This window comes from Ambystoma mexicanum, chromosome 4q, assembly GCF_040938575.1.
Source record: "Ambystoma mexicanum isolate Mex_15411 chromosome 4q, UKY_AmexF1_1, whole genome shotgun sequence".
Classification (NCBI taxonomy): Eukaryota; Metazoa; Chordata; class Amphibia; order Caudata; family Ambystomatidae; genus Ambystoma; species Ambystoma mexicanum.
The window spans coordinates 979293168-979312616 of record NC_090928.1 but is presented as its reverse complement, the minus strand read 5'-3'; positions in this window follow the sequence as shown (position 1 = coordinate 979312616).

The window sequence follows — 19449 nt, the reverse complement described above, 5'->3', positions numbered from 1 at the left end:
TGGATTGGGATAGGGTCCGCAGCCGCAGAGGGGGCGAACACCCTAGTTGATCTGTCAGACAGAAATGATTGAATCCAATTGGTGGCATTCTGTGAGAATGCAGCAGCCGAGGAAAGGTGTTGTGTAAGGATCTGGTGGTCAACCAGGTCGAAGGCCGCAGAGAGATCCAACAGGAGCAGGATGGCCAGGTTGCCCTTGTCTTTGGCTTCGTCCATTTGGATTTTTAGATCCAGGAGGGCAGTTTCGGTCCCGTGCCTGGGTCTAAAGCCGGATTGTCGCAGGCCTAAGAGGTTATTGTCTTCCAAATGTTGCTGTATTTGGAGGTAGGCAACTCTGTCTAGTATTTTGAGGAGGAAAGGGACCGTGGTGATGTGTCTGTAATTCGTAGGGGTGTTAGAGTCTAGGTTGGGCTTTTTGAGGAGCGGGAGGACCCACGCTTCTTTGAAGTTGTTAGGGACTATAGAGTTCTTGAAAGAAGAATTGATCAGTCAGGTGATAAGGGGAGCTAGATCTTTGGCTCCTTCTTTGATGACAGAGGCAGGACACCTTTACAATTAGATGGTTTGAGGCTAGTGATTATCTTAACTACTTCCTCTTCAGTGACTGAGGAGAAATGGAAAGGGGGGCAGTTGGGAGTGGTGTGGTTGTTTTTGCTATTGAGGGTATCTTTGGCGACCAGATTGGCTTTTTTGGCTTCTATCTTAGCTTGAAGAAGGGCGATTTTGTTAGAGAGAGCTAGTTGGATATTATTGCACCATGCCTTGTCCTTAGTGCAATCCTCTGAGGGTGGCAGTGGCGATTCAAGTTCTCTTAGTATGGAGAATAATTCTTTCGTGCCAGATTTGACGTTGTGTATTCTTGTGTTATAAATCTCTTTTTTGGCGTTTAAGATAGCAGATTTATAGGTAGAGGCAGCTGTAGTGAAGTTGTCTTTAGTTGTTGGAGATGGAGCTTTTCTCCATCTGGTTTCCGCAGTTCTTTTAAGGTTGCGGAGATCTTTTAGTTCTGCTGAAAACCATTTGTTAGTGTGGCTGATGGGTTTGGCTTTACGTTGTTTGAGTGGGGCTATCTGGTTGAGTGCTAGTTCCAACGTATTGTTATAGAGGTCTACCAGAGTGTACGGGTTGTCACTCTGAGTGGGAAGGTTAGCTTTAGATATGGGCATGAGAAGTGGTCTCAGGTTTTCCATAGTGATGTTACGATTGTTTCTGGAAATTTGTGACGTCCTGGGAGGTGGTGTCGTATGGGGTGCGGTTCTGGGTAGAGAGAAGGTGATGAGGTGATGGTCTGTCCAAGCACAGGGTGTGATGTCTATCAGAGATAGATTAATATGGACTTACAACTTTTAGATGCTCACCATGATGTTGGTAATCACGATCCTCTATTTACCTATTTCTCCTTGGTACATCAATCATTCTCTAGGATTGACTATGTGCTGGTTGATTCCTCAGTCCATGAATATATCTCTGACTTCAAGGTAGAGTCCATCCCAAGGTCCGATCATGATATGGTTTGTGTTAGTTTGGGGATTCCCCCGGGGGTCAGGGGTAAATCGCGGTGGATATGTAATGATTCTCTCCTGCAGAATAGTGAATTAAGGCAGTCCCTGCTAGACTCGATAGTTGAATTTTTCACCTTAAATGACAATGGAGAGGTAGGGGTTGGAGGGGTGAGGGATGCATTTAAAGCTACGATCAGAGGTGTTTTGATGGAAATGGAAGCTAGGAGGAAGAGGGAAAAGACTAGGGAAAAACGCAAACTGAGGGAGCAGATTCTGGATATCCAGCCAGGGGGGAAGCTGAACTCGGAGATAGATCCGGACAAGCGGGCTAAGTTCCAACAGCTAAGAGCTAAACTGTCCACTTTGCTTGTGGGGCAGACAGAGAAGAAGCTTGCGTTTCTGAAACAGCGGTATATGGAGAAGGGGGAAAAAGCGGACAAGATATTGGCTTGGAGACTCAGGGAACTCCGTAATAGTCGGCGTGTCAATTGCATATCTGGTCGGGGGGGGTGAAAGGTGGCTGGGGGATGACCAAATTGCAGAACAATTTAAGTCATATTATGAAACCCTTTATACTTCTGAATATTTTGGTGATGGGTCAGATGTGGATCGGTTCTTTGTGTCGCTTCCCATCCCTTGTCTGCCGCAGGAGCGCTCGGCCTCTTTGGAACTCCCGATATCTCCCCAGGAGGTTGTTGATGCTATTGCATCTTTGAAGAACGGCACTGCGCCGGGAGATGACGGATTCACCGTCTGCTTTTACAAGACATTTCGCTTCACATTGGCTCCGCATTTGTCTAAGGTGTATAATTCGGCCCTGAAGACGGGTTCTCTTCCTCCCTTCATGATGTCGGCTCTCATTGTGGTCATCCCGAAGGAGGTTAAAGATCCCTCGTTATGTCAATCATATAGGCCCATTTCACTGCTAAATGTTGACTTGAAGCTATTGGCCAGAATCCTGGCGACCCGGTTGTCTAGACTTATTCCCTCTTTGGTTCACGGGGACCAGGTGGGCTTTATTCCAGGGCAGCAGGGATCTGATAATGTGCGGAAAACATTGGATTTAATGTATGAAGTGTCGAGATTGAGTCTGAGGCTTATCTCCTCTCGCTAGATTCTGAAAAGGCCTTTGACCGCGTTGAATGGTCTTACATGATGAAGGTGCTTCGAAAGATGGGTATTGGTGACAGGTTCTGTGGGTGGGTCGCGGCAGCTATATAATGCTATATAATGCTCCATCTGCGCGGGATCTGGTCAATGGCTTTACATCCCCAAGCTTTTCACTTTTTAGAGGAACTCACCAGGGCTGCCCTCTTTCTCCTCTTTTGTATGCTCTAGCTATGGAGCCCTTTGCCATCGCAGTTAGACGGGAGGAGGCGATCACAGGAGTGCGATGTGGGGAGTTTGATTTTAAGCTGTCTCTTTTTGCAGACGACATCCTGGTGTATCTGTCTGGAATTAATGACTCGCTGCCCCGGTTGTTAGAGTTGATACGTGGTTTTGGAAAGTTCTCCGGTCTCAAAATCAATGTTTCTAAATCCTGTATTATGCCCATGGGAGGGTGTGACGGAGATATTAAGGGTAGAGTGGAGTTGTTTGGGATGCGAATAGAGAAAGTCAGTACCAGGTATCTTGGGGTGGTAATTCCAAGGGGCCTGAGTAAGGTGTTTGAGTTGAACTTTCCCCCGTTGTTGGCCGAAGTTTGTCGTGACTTGGATAGGTGGGCTCCACTGACGCTCTCTTGGTTTGGGCGAATGGTATCTGGGAAGATGGACGTGCTGCCTAGGCTTCTCTATCTCTTCTCTTCTCTGCCTTGTGCTGTCCCGGACTCCTTCTTTCTATCGCTTCGGGCGAGACTCCTTCGCTTTGTGTGGGGTGGTAAGAGAGCTCGAATAAAGTTGAGTACATTAACACTCCCAAAGGCGTTCGGGGGATTTGGTCTTCCTGACTTTAAGCTGTATTACAAAGCGACCCAGTTGCGAGTCATGTTGGAGCACCTGCAAGATGACCTTAGGACATATTGGACTTACATTGAAGATGTGCACGTTCATCCCCACAAGGTTAAGGACTTGCTCTGGGCCCCTCCTCGCGTGCTGCCAGCTGCAGGTCGGTCCCACCCAATTCTAGCGGTTCTTTGGCGGTTATGGAGGCCTTGTAGGGATAACAAATTACTATCATCATGGCCATCTCCCTTGTCTTCCCTGTGGGGACCGCCGCTTGACTTGGGGGCCAGAGGGTTCCGAGGGGCGCAGATGTGGTCGGACCAGGGGATGGAGAGGGCCGCGCAGCTTTTTGACCAGGGAGGCTTTATTGAATTTCCCCAGCTGTTGGAGCTACTTCCGGAAAAGCCTCCCTCCATTTTTGATTTCCTGCGACTCAAGGGTATTCTTACGCAGGCAGGTTGGGTGGCCTCCCTTTCCCGTAAGCTGACCGCTTTTGAAAAGATTTTTGTGGAGGCCAGCTCCAGAAAGGGATCCCTGTCGAAAAAATGTAATGTGTTAATTACGGCAGACCTAGAGGGGAGACAGGCGTTTAAGAGTGTATGGGAGGAGAGAATTGGCATAGCCTTAGATGAGCGGGATTGGGACTCTGTTCTCCGGGCCATCTTTAGGGGGAAGCTTTATACTGCAGCTATGGAGCATACCTTTAGAATTCTCCACTCTTGGCACCGTTCGCCCGCCTCTTTGTCTAAAATGTTTCCCGGAGTATCGCCTAAGTGTCCTCGGTGTGCCGGTAGAGGAACTTGGTTCCATATGTGGTGGGAGTGTCCGGTTATTCAGGTCTACTGGGCAGAGTTACTCAGTTGGATTAAAGGTATTCTGGGAACCTGTCCTGCCCTTCACCCCATGGAGATTTTACTGGGTGCCCCTAGGCCTGAATGTGAGGAAGGCCCCTTCCCCAGGGTAATCGGTGCGATGCTGAGGGCAGGAAGAATGGCTCTGGCCCAGAAGTGGAAAGGATCTCAGAGCCCAACGAAGACAGATTGGTTTCCTAAACTTTTAACAATCTTCACTTATGAGAAGCTTACAGCTATTGTACATGACGACATGCCTTCTTTTTTGCAGGATTGGACTATAGTACTTTTGAATACGGACTGTGCTGCATTGAGACTCTGAGGTCTGAGACCATGTACGGAGCTGGATGGGGGGAGGGTGGGAGCAGATCGGCTACTGAACAAAGACGCCCGATGTTTGAGATTTGTCGGGGACCTTGCAGATAGAGCTAACCGGTCAGACAGCCATTAATTGTACCGAGTCGTGCTCCCAACCATGAGGTGCCTTTTCTTCTTTTGTCTTAGAACCCTGTGTAGCTCATTGTTTGGGGGGTGGGTGGGGCGAGGGGGCTGGCAGGGGGGGTTGGGGTGTTTTCTATGGTCCGGTTTGGACTTGTTCTTGAGTTGAGTATATGTCGCTGTTGTTAATGAATAAATCCAATAAATACAAAGTGGAAAAAAGAAAAAAAAAAGAAATTGCCAATATGATAACAAATGCAGTGTACCACCACAAAGTGATTATGGCAGCAGGGCTCCAGCAAGATTTAAAGATCACAGTGGGGGCTAAGGCGCCTTATCCCAATAGGTGGGAGCCAAAGCAGCACTATTGAGATATGGTGTGAGAACGCCTGCAGGCAAATCAGGAAGATATCAGATATACAGATAAGCACAGTCGGCGCTGATTAGTACAAGGTGCCAACATGATGGCCATAGATGCATAGAAGCAACATGCTACAAAGCAATACAGATTTCTTAACGTTATATTTGGGCGGACGCTGCAATCCCACCTTGGGAGTGGGGAGGCGGGGTGGGCATGAGCGCAGGCAAATAAAGGCAGGACAGAGTGTGGCAGGCGATGTTTGAAAGAGAACTTATTGAGCACAGGGTAGTGCGAGGAAGGACTTGGTAGCCGAGCACTAGTAGAACGAGGCAAGGGTCAATGCAGGTGGTTTTAGTGTCGCTACTGTGAAGCTCAAGAAAGTACTTACAGAAGACTGCTACTCAGCTGCTTGCTGTTCGATGCAGACAGGCCCTTTGGCTTGCCCTTCGGCTACCGCCTATCGGTGAGCTGGAGGGCGGGTGATTGGAGATGTAGCCAATTACAGGCTGCGAACGCTGCTGGGCTCCTTACAGAGGCTGTATGTCGTCCTGGGCTGCGGCCATTGACCACGTTGCGGGTAATGGCGGCCAGTGAAGTCACTGGCATATTCCTCGGTATTCTGGGCCCCAAATTTATAATAGGGTAATTTGGCAAGGTCGGGGGCAGATTCCCAGTAAAGTGGTGCCAAAAGCAGGCAAATAGCGAAAACGAAACCACGTTGCTCGTTCAGAGCGGGTGCGGGGCCGTTGGGGTCACAATGAACTCCTGGCTCCTGTAGATGGGGGGAGAAGGCTCCAACCCTCTCCTCCACGTGCGGCGACGACGACTATGCAATAGTGTGAAAGTCATTACTGTTGTAAGGGCGGGAGCCGCCGGAGGTCCGTGCCAGCACTCACACGCACTACCACATGTATGCTGGACAGACCACACGCGACACGTGCTGACTGCTCAGGTCCCTGGTCTCAACTGCCTCGTTATGGGCCGCGCATGCACAGTACCGCATATTCACTACACAACATCCCTCCTTTTTCCCCAAACAAGAAACAGTTCTAACATGTGCACACAACAATAACAGTTCATCAGTTCACGAACAGTCCTCCACCTGTTACGGGGCAGTGTCCATGATAAAGTCTTGGAACCTCTGCGGCGGCTTGCGCCCCGCCCGTCTTGGGTACCTTCTGGACTCCCCTGGAAGTGCCTTTGGTGTCCCTGGAGCCTCTGACGGTCCGTCGTCCCTTGGTGGAGACCCTGCCCGGGCCCGGGTCCGGGCACATCGTGCATTGCAGGGGTAGGTGCCGCCTCGATCCACTTGAAGAACGACACATTCCTGGTGACCGTGCCTCTGGCGTTGGCCGCTGTGATCATGGACCCCTTGACATGGGTCACTCCCAGCGGCTGCGCTTCGTACGGTAGTGACAGCTTCCCTTCCGGCCTGCGGTTCCGGACCAGCACCATGTCCCCCACTGCAATCGCCTTCTCCGGCAGGTTCCGCCTGGTGCTTTACTGCTCATTCTCGATGGCCCTTTCCCGCACTCGGTTGTTGTCGATCACTCCCGGGCAGCGTCCTTCGACTTCGGGCAGTAGCCCCCTGGGAGCTCGTTTGAAAAGGGCCTCAGCTGGCGTGACCCCGGTAGACTGATGCGGGGTCATGCGGTACTCGCGCAGCAATTCAAAGAGGTTGCGGCGAAGCTCCTCCCATCCATTCAGTGATACTCGGAAGATTTTATTCAGCATCCGCATGAAGCGTTCCACCTCCCCATTTGCTCTGGGCCAGAGTGGGGTGACCTTACGGTGCTTGATCCCCCTTTCCTCACAGTACTGAGCAAACTGCTGCCCCTGGAACGGTGCGCCGTTGTCCAAACAGATCTCGATGGGGAACCCATGGGTGGCAAACATCTTCTCCAAGGCCAGAATGGTGTGGTCGCTGGCCGTGGATTCCACCAGCTCCACCTCTGGATATCGCAACCACTGGTCTACCACTGCAAAAAAGTACATTCCTCGGCCCGTGGACTCGAAGTCGGCATGCACCGTCCCCCATGGCTGCTCACTCCTTTCCATGGCCTGGATGGGCGGCCCTCTTTCCACTGGACTAGCCGCCTGGCATGGTATGCATGCCCGTACAAATTCGTCCACCCTGCTCTACAGGTCCGAGAACCACACCTTCAACCTTAGGCGTGCCTTCGTCTTCGTCGTCCCCTGGTACCCTTTGTGGGCGAGCTGCAGTACCTTTCCCACCAGTGCCCGTGGGACGACGATTTGGCACCCCCTCAACAGGAGACCGTCGTCGGCGACTGACAGCTCATGGCGTGCCCTCCATAGCGCCTGGAGATCCTTCCGTGCACCATAGTCCTTCTGGCATTGTTCATGAGCACTTCACGCCACTCTCCACTGGCCATGGCGTCCTTGATCACCCGAACTCCTTGTCCACGTTCGACGCATCCGCTATCTCCTGGCGCGCCAAGGCCACAGGCAGCGCCGACTCCACCACGTGCTGCACCACCTCCTCACAGTCCGCCACCTCATCAGAGACTCGGGGGCGCCCAGGCCCCGGGTGATGGGACAGATAGTCCGCTGGATTGTGCGTGCCTAGGCGATACTGCAGCTTGACTCCGTATTCCATGAGCGAGAGCATCCATCTCTCGATGCGCGGTGCAGGCTTGGACGAGGCTCGGACATGATCGGAATCAGGGGCTTGTGGTCCATTATGACTACGGGCTTGCCCAGAATGTAGATCCGGAAATGCTTGCAGCCCCATAAAATGGCCAGGGTCTCGCGCTCAATTTGCGAATATCGCTTCTCAGTCTCGGTGAGCGCCTTGCTGGCGTAGGCAATGGGCCGCATGGTCCCTTGCGGGTCTGCCTGCATGAGGACCGCCCCCAGTCCCACCGGGCTGGCGTCCACCACTATTTCCGACTCCCTGTCCGAATTGAAATACGCCATGGTCTCCTGCCGCGACAGGGCGTTCTTGATTTCGGCGAACGCCCTTTGTTCCTTCCCCCGTCCAGGTCCACACCACGTCAGTCCTGGTCAGAGCCTGGAAGGGTTCCGACAGCGAGGCCAAGTCGCAAATAAATCGTCCACAGTAATTGACCATGCCCAGGAAGCCCCTTATCTCAGCGGGAGATTCCGGCGGGGCCGCTTCCCGAATGTCCCGTACATTCTCCGGATCAGGTGAGATGCCCCCGACATGGAAAACAAATCCAAAAAAACTCTATCCGGTCCTTCAGAAACTCATAGTTCTTCCGGTGCAGGGTCAGTCCGAGGCTTCTGAGTCTTTCCAGTGTCCGCTGCAGGCGCTTCAGATGCTCCGCTTCCGATTGTGCGAACACCAGGATGTCGTCCGACATGTTGATCACCCCTTTTAGCCCAGCCAGTGCCCACCGGAGTCACGCTCACCTGGTCTCCACGGGGGCGTGCTCCTTTGCGTAGGGTGTTGTCTGTCCTGATGCTGTTCTGCTTGGCTGGTGATGCTAGCTTGCGTCTCCCCTTAGTCCTTGCCTTAGGAGATGTTAGCCTGCAAGTCGAAACAAGATATTAGCTACCGAAGGGAGCTGGTCAGTGGTTTCACCTCCTTCTGGTCTATCCTCCACTTCTTCTGGCTCACCTCTGTTTTTTAATGGGCGAGCTATACGTCCGGCACACTCTGGCAGGGGCGCGCTTCACAGTCTTTCCTGGATCGAGTTACGTCACTGATCTGAAGGAAGTTGCTGAAGTAGAAGGCCCGGGAGTAAGCAGGTAAGTCTCTATTCCAATAACTGCTTGGAATGACTGCCTTTAAGTCTTTCTGTTCAAGATAACTAATGTCCGTTATTGTCTTGCAGGTGCGGCGTTAAGCGACCTTCGGATGATGGATGACCCTCCTGACAATGATGCTCAGGATTCCTGCCGGTAAGTTTTGGACTGTGCTGGGCGTGCAAATCTTCGCCTCTGTAGCTTTCCTTTGCTACGTGCGACTAACCTGTTTGTCCTTTTCTGTTCAGCAGGTACGGCGCGAGTCCTGGAAGAAGAATAGAAGATCCGTGTGGCGGTGTGGAGCTGCGGCGCGCTGCTGAGTGAAGAACTGTCCGATGAAGTTCCTGGAGCGGGCCAATCAGGTGAGATCTGGATGTACTGCAGGTAAGGCATTCGATGCTTAAATAACTCCTGTTATTCTCTGTTCGCAGGTGCCGATGGATGGAAGACTCTGGATGGGCATGGCAGAAGGAAGCAAGAACTGGTCTGACACGGTGAGCGTTACGCTGCAGGAGTGCAGAATAACGCAAAGCGTGTTCAGATTGTTGGGTGCGGTTTAAATAGCCTTGCAAGTAGTTCCAAGAAAATAGCCCTCTTCTCCGTATCCCTTCTCTCAGGTAAAGTAGTTCCAGGCCACACCCTGAACTGAATGGCTCAGCCTCTCAGAGCCAAGTTAATGGACCATGTAACTATAACCTCCATGAGCCTGGGGCCAGCGGCGCCAGGACTGAGTCCAGGTGAGCCTGGCTGGGGCCTGATAAACCCCTAAGGGGGCCAAAGTCTGGGAGGGCCCCACCAGTTTCAGGGTTTTGGGTGCCTGCACCATGACACCCGGATGGCGTTCTGGAAGACTACTGCTGCCGACGAGACCCCGAAGCTGAGCCTCTTGAACTGGTATGGTCCCTCGTGAGTCGTTAAGGTGGTAATGTATCTGGACTTCGGGTGAAGTTCCAGTTGATGGTAGCCAGACCTCAAATCCAGCTTGGAGAAGACTCTCGCTCCCTGTACCTCGCCGACAATGTCATCCAGGGTGGGCGTGAAGTGTCGCTCCCTTTTGATCGCCATGTTCGGCAACCTCATGTCCACGCAGATGCGGACGGCTCCTGGCTGTTTGGGCTTTGGGGCAACAACAATTGGGGACACCCACGGGGTCGGGCCTTCCACCCTCTCGATAATGTCTAAGTCAATGAGCGACTGTAGCTCCTGCTCCACCTGTGCCCTCAGGTGGAACGGTATTCGACGATGTTTGAGGGCTGTTGGTCTCACCGACCCGTCGATGTGAAGCCTGATGGGGTCCCCCTTCAGTTTTCCGACCCCTTAGAAGATGGTGTCAAAACGCTGCAGCAGGCGGTCTATATCGGTGTGGTAAACGGCCAGCGTGAAATGCACTATATTGAGGGCTTCAGAGGCAGCACAGCTTAGGAGGGAGTGCGGGCTTACACTTGTTACGAATAGCCTCGTCTTGATCTTGCTCTACCCATGGGACACTGGCGCCACAAACACTCTATCAGTGTCTTGGACTCAGACAGCTCGGGAGGGCCTGGAAGAGCTTCATAGTGTTCAGTCGCCAGCACGCAGACTGACGCGCCAGTGTCTATAAGAACCGGGGTGGTGACCTCCCCAATGTTTACCGTGCACGTCGGTTGTCGGCTGCCTCTGAGACCAGTAGCGATGCTCGAGATGAAGAAGATCTCCTCTTCTTCCTCCTCTGCAATGTCTAGATCTTGCATGCCTTGTTCGACCGACGACACACCCCTCACTCTCCGGGCATTGCTCCCTCCGATTCTCGCAGGGCCCCTCGATGCCGTCACCGGGGTGGAGGTCCTGCACACCCTCGCATGATGTCCTGGTGTGCCACACCGGCCACAGACTCGTGTCTTCGCCGGGCATTCTCCCACTTGCGGCAGGTCATATCCGCAATATGGGCACGACTGCGTAGTGCTCGTCGCGGGAGGACCATCCACCCTCCTTGGTGTCCATCCCGTCCTCCCTGGGGCAGAGCGCCCGATGGCGAAAGCTTCTTCGACCTTGCCAGGGTGCATGGCCGCATCCATCTTCGCCCCTCTGGATTCCACCAGTTCGTAAGCTCTCCCTGTATGGAGTATCTGCTGTAGGGTCAGGCCTGGTTCCCTCAACACCTGCCTCCTTAGCTTTCCCGAACTGCACCTGTGCAGCAGCTGGTTACGTACCATCTCCTCCTCATTCACCCACCTGCAGGTGCTAGCTAGGTGCCTCAGCCGGGCACAGAATTGGTCCAGCGACTCCCCTTCCTGCTGTCCCTCTGCGCACATAACAAACCTGTCGAAATTGACATTCGCCATGGGAAGAAAATGATCCTGGAGGGCCTGTTTCACCGCGTCGTACGTGACCACCGGGATGTTGAGAGAGTCATAAATCCTATGGACCTCTGTGTCCGCAGAGTATACCATGGTGGCGACCTTTGTGTTGTCATCCTCTTCCCCAGAGGCCCTGAAAAACATTTCTAGTTTATTGACCCACAGGAGCCATTTCGGCCCCAGCTTGCATGGTTGGCCCTTAGTGACAAATTCGGGCATGGGGGCCAATGTGCTGTGCATTCTGCATGGGACCGGCGCAGGGGCACCTTCTTCTTCTCCTCCCTCACCCATGATGACACCGGGCGAAGTACTCACAGTCTGGCACTCTTTAATGGTGGTATGAGCAGCCCAGTCGTTGGATGGGAGCGCAGGGGATCAGCACCCAAGGATGATGACAGAAGGTCCTGAGGACCTGGATGTAGAAAGTTCTGCCGGGGAGAAATGCTGCTTCTTTCTTTTTTGTTTTTAATCCACAGCCCTTCAGCTTGCCAAGGCTGTGGAATGTTCCAAAAATTAGCTTACAAGCTAAGGGGATCGCAGCTGGCGCACGAGCACCCTCCTGGGCCACAACCGCTACGACCCGCGTTGGATCAACGATGGCCGCCGGCCATGTGCGTGGATCCGTGCCGACACAGAGAAGAGCCACACTCTCTGACACACTCGGAGCAATGGCTCAGGGCTCCGATGCCGTCCCTCGTCGCCAGTGTTGTAAGGCGGAGTCCGCCGGAGGCCCACGCCAGCACTCACACGCAGTCACACCTGTATACTGGACAGACCACACGGGACGCGTGGTGACTGCTCAGGTCCCCAGCCGCAACTGCTGGCTGGGGCCGTCTTTATCAACTGCGCGCATGCGCGAGCCTCGTTATGGGCCACGCATGCACAGTACTGCGTATTCACTACGCAACAATTACCATCCATGCCAACATTCTGAGGCACCTAGGAGTGAGATTTCACGAGAGGATTCAGGAGAAATTATTTCCCCATAGGCATGCATTGGGGCTACAATTATTTTAGGCGGGAGAACGTGAAAAATAGCAATATTCTGGAATATTTTTCAGTTCAAAATCGGGAGTCTCCCGCCTAAATTGGGAGTGTTGGCATGTCTGCATTACTTTTAATTAGTAGTGTTATATTGTTGACAGTATATGATGGAGTGTGCCTCCGTGCGGCGTTAGGCAGTATTTTGGCGGAGCATATCCACATTTACAGGAAGTGAAGGGTTGTGACCGCGACGGGGCTTCGTAGCTCCGGCGGCGCAACTCCATTAAATAGACTGAAGGGGCACTCTGTTGCGCGATGACACAGAGGCGCGACGGGACCTGAGAGGTTCCGGCGCTCTGTGGTTGCGGTTATGAGCAATTGAGGAGTGAGACGCAAGTGTTTCGTTAGTGAAACAGTGATAAAGCATACGCAGCAAATGATGAGGAGATGGGGGAAGTGTTCGTCCCCGACTCGCTTATTCACCCCAGGCGGCAGAATGGGAGCTGCCCGCCAAAATTGGCAATTACATAAAATAGAGGATAAGGTGTGCCTTATCCAAGGAAGCCAGTAGCAAGTTAAGGGCGGAATGCCCCAGGCTCTGGGTCCCAGATAACATGGTCAAGAAATTGACAAGAAAATTATGTAATTTATGGGACGTTATGGCAAGGACATCAGGAGAGGAATTGATAGGTCCTGGACGTCTGGCCAGGACAAACTCCTGGATGTCGTGGGGCCAGTGACCAAGATCTGGCAGATGGCGTAGGAGGCCAAGCAGGGTATACTGAAAAATGTGTACAGAGGTTTTTTTTATTTTATAAAGGTATCAAATTTTATTTACTAAGATACATTATTTTTTCAATGAATTAATCATCTATTAATATACACATTAAATTACATAAATGTTGCAGGAGAGCATGATACACCAGATTCTAAAACAACCTAACACAAACAACATTCTTCAACAATCAAACCATCATTTGTACCTCAAATCAATCAACCTCATTCATTCACAATAAAAATTTGGACCAAACAATTGGTGCAATATATATGTGTAGTAGCACTTCATTGATTAGCTCCACATAATCTTTGACATTTCATTTCATCCACATTCAGTATGTATTAGCACAATAATTGTCCAAAATGTGCTCTATTCCGCGGAGTGGGTGCATTCAACAAAAAATGCCAGATCCCATCCCTGAATGTTCTTCTACCGGTTTCGACGTTTGAGGATAATTAAACCAACGTCTTCATCAGGAAAACCAATTATTGCAATATAACAACTGAAAAAAACAAAACAAAAATACAACAATTATATACAATTGCCTAAACTAGCTGGCTCAAACTGACAACATACAATTCTTCAATTACACTTTTCAAATTTTTAACTAGAGTCACCAAGAAGTGATCAGTCCCAAGGTGTCTCTTATTGTTCCAGAGTATAAGAAAAAAGAGGGGGTTTGTGAAGCCCTAGCACCAAGAAAGACACTGGCCCTCATTACGACCCTGGCGGAATACGAAAAACGATGGCGGAAATGTAATACCGCCATCGAATACCGCCCGTTGCGATCATGACCCGTCACCGTAAAGTACGATGCCATTAGCGACACCGTAGCGAACGCCAACGCTAACTGCACCAAGTACGCGCACGCGCGCCGTGCAAAACCGCAATATCCGCCATGGCGCAACGGTACGCGAATGCTGACCCCAGCGGACATTCACCAAACGCCATCAAGCATGGCGGAAAGTACCATTCCGCCATGGCGAGAACTACGGCATCGCGAACCAACCGTAATGGCCCTACTGAGTGCCTGTACTCCACTCCCTGGCCACATTGCACAACTCCTCGTAGGCGCAATGCAGTCACACCATGCAACCAGTGAAATGTACAAGTCACCCATGCATGCCAACGAACAAATGCATGCAGGGGCCCCAAGTGCCCTGTGAGTGGCCATCCACAATTGGCAACACACCATTGCCGTACTGATGCAGCACAGGCATCTGAAGGTGCAAGTACACCAAAATGAACTGAAAATTCCATGACACAAAACAACAACAGTCCCCCATCGCTTGCCACCAGTGTAAATCAACATTCAAAGCAGTAACCTGAGGGAGACTGCACCAGCCCTGTACACATGCCAGTAGTCAAACCAACCATCAGCATAAGCACGTACCACACAACTGTACCCAGAAGCCGGAACCCAATGCAGAACACCTCACAATACATCGCGCCACAAATCGGAATATGCCACATTACTAGCAAAGAATAACGCTACACGGTTAATATCTGAATATAAATTTAATGCACATCAAAATCACCAAGCCCATACAGCCATTTGAACATAAACTCACAAATGATCAGCATTACTGTGGGCTGCATCCGCAATAAATGACCAGCTTCCCCATGTGTGACGCCCTGTACCTTCATGGCACACAGGGGCTACATCAACGTCCAAAAAGGCAACATGGAATCATCTAGGACCGCAGGGCCGTCCCATGAAGTAGGCACTAGTCCAGCTGGAAGCTAGGTATGCTGCACCTAGCCACTAGTACTGCGTAAGGGCATGTGGGCCATTGGCGATCGTCCCATAAGATCGTAATGGTGCTCCACTGATTAACTCGAAGCTGCAGGTGTCGACTGTAGAAGCCATCTGCAGGAGTAGCGTACAGATGGCAGCGGCAGAAGGGGAGGAGATACCTGTCACCCAAATGAAAAAAATGATAGTATGGGCATCCGAACTCCATATGCATTACTCACTTCATTCAACACAGCAAACCTACAACCATATGCATGCTAGGCCACTCATAAGGATCAATTGCCCCCAAAAATCACTTGCGAATCATTACGACACAAATCGAGGTGAATACACTATTTCAAACGAGTGTCAGTGTGCATGCGCCTGTCAGAACAGGATCCATCAGATGGGATCATCAACGTGCATAGACACAAGTGATTGAAGGCGCGTCGAGACAGGGAGGGTTCAACAAGGGCAGACAGACGATGGTCCCACTATGGCAGCCTTGCATCACATAGCGCAGGGGAAGGGGACAGATTCCAAATAGCCATGTACATGGCAGACTCCCAATTAAATCATCTTTCCATGCATCCATTAATCATTCCCTCATCCCGTAATGAAAACGCCTGAATATTCACTCACATAACATTCGAAATTTCCATTGAGTCTGTGCGTAATGCAGCCTTCAAAATCCACTGTGCTCCTGCCCGGATTCCTTGTGTAGTGAAGTCACATGTATTTGGGAACGTCCTGCCTTATCGTCCACTACGCTATAGCGCATCCCATTCAAACCATATCAATCATTGCATTCCCGTCATGGGCCCTGTCCCAAGGACATTCAACAATAGAACGTTACATTTCCAGTCAGACCTGTGGGCGTCTCCACGCCGCTAGTTGAAAACCGAAAGCGCTGTCCTTCGAATTCCTCATTTGCAACATCACGTTGAAAAGGCATCTGTGAACGCTTGTATTCACAAATACATCTATGCAGTGCGGCTGTGTGTGAAAATGGTAACTGGCCTCAATCACTGATGGGACTCCCCGCCGTCGGTGAACGTCGGTACAGTGCTGCATGAGGGTTCACCGTTGATCGAGCACTACATTCCACTGACCCTTCACAAGTCTGCTCGCGAATGCAAATATAGTATGTGCAACAATGGGACCATAGCAGAATTAACATATAAACCAATATTCCACAGCCATCGGGATTAAGAACATGATTGCAAATGCAAGATGCCATGCGTCGAATTGCAGCGTCGTGTGCTGGACGTGCTCGCACGAAAGGCATTGCAGCTGACACAGGTGGAATGAATCACCACAGGTGAAGTCTATACAGCCTGAAAACACATAAATTGCACACCCAACCCCCTCCCCCAACCACACCCACTCCAGAATGCTACCGGCAGGACTAGCGATGTTGGGCCTGGGGGACCTGATTGCACTGCAAGTACTCCAACTTCAAGAAGAAGACGAACGCCAACTACTACAACAACCGGCCACACAGAGGAGACGCAGGAGGAGGAGGAGGAGGGCAAGGCATGGCCAGCAAGCCCCACCAGCACAGCCACTACCACCACGCAGGCAGCTCGCAATCCCACGCCTCCGAGCTAATCCGTTCAACCTCACAGCTGAGCAGATCCACACCCTCTACCGTTTGGACCGGGACACCATAACCGCCATTGTCGACATGACACACGCTGACCTTGTCAGCATGATAGATAGCCCAACCGCCATCCCACCCCTACTGAAGGTGGTGTCTGTACTCCACTTCCTGGCCACAGGCACCTACCAGCACACAGTCGGACAGTTGCATGGCATTTCACAGCCACTATTCTCACGGACACTATTCCAAGTGCTTGATGCCCTCCTGAAGCACTCAGATGACTACATCACTTTACCACGCTCGGAGCAGGAGCTTACAAACACAAAAGTGGGATTCCATGCACTTGGCGGCATACCGGGTTGCATTGGTGCCATCGACTGCACCCATGTGGAATTGGTTGTCCCACATGCCATGGAGGCCCAGTACCGCAACCGGAAACAATATCATTCTATAAATGTACAAATGGTGTGTGACTCCAACAGGATCTTTACACATTGTTCTGCCCGATTTCCGGGATGAACACATGATTCTATGGTCTTGCGGAACTCTAGAATACCACGCTACATGGAGCGACACGCAGGGCGCCGATCCTGGCTACTCGGTGAGTCTCATTTAATGCATGAGTATGTGGGGTAGGTGATGCGTGAATGACCTGGCAGGAAGGGGGGGGGTGCGTACGAAGCAATGACATTCCACAAACATCCTTTCTTGTCCACATACAGGTGATTGCGGGTATCCACTGAAGAGATGGCTACTTACACCAATCCGGAACCCACAGGACCAGCATGAGGAGGACTACAACCATGCCCACTCACGTACCCGTGTGGTCATAGAACAGGCATTCGGCCTACTGAAGGCTCGTTTCCGCTGCCTCAGCAGGTCTGGCGGGGCACTCCTATACCGCCATGAGAAGGTGGCAAAGATGGTCATGGCATGTGTCATGCTACACAACATGTGCGTACGTAGGAATGTGGCCATGCCCCCCGACGCAGAACTGCTAGCACCTGAAGATGGTCATGATGAGGGTGGGGATGTGGCAGCACCTCAAGGGGTCCGCGAGGCACAGGAGGCCCGTGAATTACGTCAGAATCTCATAGATGCATGCTTCTAGCACTCACGCCTGGTGGCTGTTACATGGACACGGGACTTGTGGCACTGTGTGTGTCTGGGACATGCACAATGTGGACTGTACGCCAAGATAGGCCTCGTACACAGAGATCAATGTCCACACATCTCATAGGATGAATATGAAGAATTGTATTGCAGATGTGAAATGACATTACACACCCAATCGACCCGCCACCCAAAGAAGCACAACACCCCCCCTCCACCCTCCTACCCCCCCCCCCGAACACCAGTGTCCAATGACGCTCATTGTCAGTGGGCAGACGCTATTGCAAGCCCCCTCTCCGGGTATCAGGGGCACCCCTTCCTGTGGAGCGCCGGGTCCTCCCAGATCTACGTTGGGGGCTGCCCTGGACGGAACTTGCAACGGATGATGTCTCTGCCTGCTCACGTCCATGCATGTCCCTAAGGGTTTGTGAGAGCTCAGTGAGCACACGGCGCACAGCGGCAAGTTCACCACATACGTCTTTGGACGTCGCATGCAGTTCCCCCATCAGGCTCTCGGTACTTCTCTCCATTTGTGCCCTTAGTGTCTCTGTACTTCGCTCCATTTCTGCCCTAAGTGTCTCAGTAGATGTTTCAATGGCTGCCTTAGTACCCCCACATTCATCAGCATGCTCCTTGAGGAGCGTGGCTAGTTGCTGCTGTTGCACTATCATCTGCTCGAGGGACTGTTGCCTCTGCTGGGCCATGCCCATTTGCGGTGGTGTCACAGAGGGGCTGGACGCCTCATGTTGCCTTGCAACAGGCCTTGTGGGGGTTGGCCAGTCGTCGTCTTGTGGGTGCCCCTGCGTGGTTTCCTCATGGTGTACGGGATGAAACATACAGGGGGATTGGGACAGGTCATGGATGTGTCCTACTTCGGCAGCACCGTTTTCTGTGTCGGAGCATGCTGGCATGAATGCTGTGTCACCTAGGGTGCTGCTGCCACCAGAAGCAGTGCCTTCTGTGGCATCCATTGGGGGGACCTGTGGTGCTGCTGTTGTGGACATGCTGGCTGCTGGGGTGCCTGTTGATGTCCCCTCCAGTGTGCTGCCACTCGATTCGTGGTGCTGCCGTGCCTTGATCCGTGCAGCTGAGGTGGAGGGTCTTTGGCCGTTGGTCTTGGCCCTCTTTGCAGGTGTGCTGGTAGGGGTGTCCTGAAGCTCGTCGTTGGAATCGGACCCTGTGGTGGAGTAAAGGAGGGCGAGCGTTATTCATGGGTCTGTGGTAATTGTAATGGCAATTGTATCACATGCATTGGGGTGGTACCTGGGGGTGATTTGGGTCAGGGCCTTGGAGGTGGTCTCATTTTTGTGTGCATTGGGGATGCAGTTATTTTGCAGTCTGCAGTTAGGGTGTGCATGCTGCACATGTAGAGTGTGTTTTTGGGATTTTTAAATATTAATTTATTTAATCTGACTTCTAAGGGGCGCTGTCATGGCAATGTATGTGGTCGTTCTCCTGAACATGTGTTTCTATTGCACTATGGGGACACATGGTACTTCACATGGTTGGTAATTGAGGATTTGGCATAGTTTTATTTGGGCCACCTACCTGATTCTTCTGATGTCTGCACTCCTTTCTCCATCCCTCCGACTCCCTCTATGCTCTCCATTCCAATGGTGGAGGCACAGATTTCTTCCCAGGGGGTCAACTTGATGGGTGATTCCGATCCTCCCCCGGTAGCTGTGGCAATGTTCCGGTTGGCAGAGAGTATGCTCCGGACGCGTATCCGTAGGTCGTCCCATCGCTTTCTACATTGCTGTGGGTTGCGGGGTGCGGTCCCCACCGCACTTACCCGCTGTGCCACCAGCGCCCATATGGCCTTCTTGTTCGCAAGTGCCGTCCTGGTCATTTGCGTAGAGAAGACGACAGCAGCATTCTCCTGGAGGGTCTCTGTGAGCACGGTGAGTTCCTCGTGGGAGAAGTGGACCTGCCGCTTGCGGTCGCACGCTTTTTTAGCAACTTTTCCCATATTTATTTTTTTGACTGGGGTGGCTAACGGGTTGGGATGTGTCTCAGGGTCGGATTTTTAATGGTTGTGTTGGGATTCTGATTTTATAGGTGTACAGCGTGCTGT